This window comes from Protopterus annectens, chromosome 10.part0, assembly GCF_019279795.1.
Source record: "Protopterus annectens isolate FY-2018-M chromosome 10.part0, PAN1.0, whole genome shotgun sequence".
Lineage (NCBI taxonomy): Eukaryota > Metazoa > Chordata > Ceratodontiformes > Protopteridae > Protopterus > Protopterus annectens.
The window spans coordinates 1,486,643,829-1,486,646,328 of NC_056744.1; the positions used below are offsets into that span (position 1 = coordinate 1,486,643,829).

Genomic DNA, 2,500 nt, shown 5'->3' on the forward strand with positions numbered 1-2,500 from the left:
AACATTTTAAGGTCCATAAGGACTTTCACGAAGTTCCCTTTCTTCTGGGGAATGAATTTTAGACATTTTGATAAAAGACTGAAATGTTCATTTGTTAAAACAATATTGTTAAAAGTATAAATAGTAAAACCATCCCTAGTGAATGTATACTCATTACCAGCTTCTCCTGTAATGTCACCTGTTAAGCCATAGGCCTGGGTGGGGTCAGGGGTAGCATCAAGCATTAATACCTCATTCCCCCCCCCTCTAGTGAACATTTTGCTGTTGATAATTTGTGTTACCTTTATTTTTTAACCTTTCTGATCTTCTCAATGTGTGATATTCTGAAAAACCATCCAGATCACCCACATTGTTACTAATATGCACCCCATCTTGATTATCATCCCTCCATTGCTCATTTTCATAACTAAAACTGTCACCATCCTTTCTTTTGCTCATCCTAGGTAGTGGGTAGCTTGTATGGCTTTAATATTCATTAATATCCCTTTCAAGTTTCTTCAACTTTCTCTGAATAAGTTCATTACATTTTTTCATCAATGCCTACCTTAACATTGTAATATTTGTCATTTTCAGAAGCTATGGTAAATATTAAATAATTTTTATACATTCATCAATTTCCTCTATCTCCTTTTGCAATTTCTCTCTATTTCTTTCATTGTCTCTAATCATAGCTTTAAGCACATCAAAACCATATTTATCAACAATTTTAATAAGTTCTTTATGTAGTAAACCACCACTTTCAACATTATTGGGAAACTTCATTACTCGTAAGCCCTTAGGCACAACACCTTCAGTAATGCATTGCCTTAAATATGCATTTTCAATATCTACCATTCTGTATTTCAACATTAAACTAGACATTCTATTCAATTTAACATTGTATGAATCAGTCATTGGTGATACTATTCTTGTTTTATCAGAAAATTTAGAAAAAAATGAAACTTGGAACCAGTCTTTTAAGTCTATTTTACTTGCCATATTTTGTGCAGTCTCTGAGACATCTCAACAGCCTTGCCCTGGTGGAATGGTCATTTTTTCTGCTTCATTTCTCAAAGGTAGAGACCCTGTTGCTTTTAAAATGCTTGGTGTATGAAAAAAGTCTTCATCTTGGTTTGTTTCAGTATTTCCATTCAAAAAATCCACCTTGTTTCAGCCGTACATTGCTCCCACCATGATTTCCTCTCATTTCACTTGCTCCAGTATTCATAACCTCTTGTATCCACCCATTTCGGGCCTTAGTGGCCAATTCAATCATAGATTGGCTCAAAGGAGTTAAGAGATCAATCAATTCAATGAGCTGGCCAATCATCTTCCTCTTGCCTTCCTTTAATGCCTGTGCAGGATGTATGAGAAAGGTAATTGAAAGTGAATGAGACAAGTTTCTTAGTTTTACCAACCTAGTGGAATGTAGCAACCAACCCCTTAAAGTGGTTGACAGGAACTCCCAAAATATAAAGTGTTTATTAGAAAATGTTTATAAAAATGGAAGTGGTGATAAGAAAACAAAAGGATCACATAAATGTGGAAGATGTACTCAGTGTACTTAAATATCAAATAAAGACAGAATATTCTTATCAAGTAGGAATAAATGGATAGAAAGTGCACAATTTTATAATTGTGAATCTAACGGACTGATTTACCTAGCTCTGTGTGGGAAATATGAATCCTTCTATGTCAGAAAGATGGAGAGAAAATTAAGGAGAAGGATTTATGAGCACCATTACAATATTCAAAGTAAAAAAAGTCTAATGTTCTGTACAAACATACATTAATATGTCACAGAGCACATTATTCTTTCTTTGTACTTGAGCAGATAAAGAAGGAGGTTAGAGGGGGGGGGCTATGGGAGGAAAAGATTGAGTATAGGGAGCTATGGTGGCAATTGATTTTGGAAGCCACCAGCCCAACAGGACTCAATGATTATACCTCTATAGCCCTCTTACTAAAACTGAGAGCTGCCAAGCTTTAAAAGAAGAAACTGTATTTTGTTCATTCACATTAAATATGTTGTTTTACAAAGGAACCACTAGAGGGACTAAATACATTTTAATGTTTTAACATACACTTCATTAACTAGTGAATTTTATTAGAAGTAAATATTTTATCTAACTAAATATGTTAAGTTGTGAAATACTATGTTACTTTTTTGTGCTGTCACCATTTTATATTGTCACCTTTTAGATGTTATTTATGCTTTTACAATATGTATATTCATCTTATGTACTTTTAATGTTTTAATGCACAGGTCACTTTGCAAGTCACAGTTTAGTTATAATTAATCAGGGTAAACTGAGAAGTTTTATTGGTGGTGGTTTTAATTGGTGGAATGTCTTGAGGTATATATATGTGTTGGTTTTAACTGACGCTTTATGTATCTGATGAAGTCTGACTAAACAAAATGAAAATGCTGTGATTTTAAATGCATTTATCCTTTTTTTAACTATCATTAAACCAGCTTGTTTTTTTGAACTGCAAGATTGTACTGAGCTCCTTTTCCGTA

General features: G+C 33.5%; 1 protein-coding gene across 2 annotated transcripts in view; it reads right to left on the reverse strand.

Moving 5' to 3' along the window:
- The window catches only part of LOC122813671 (zinc-binding protein A33-like), a 156,483-nt gene that overhangs the window by 58,031 nt on the left and 95,952 nt on the right, over positions 1 to 2,500 (reverse strand). The window lies entirely within an intron of this gene.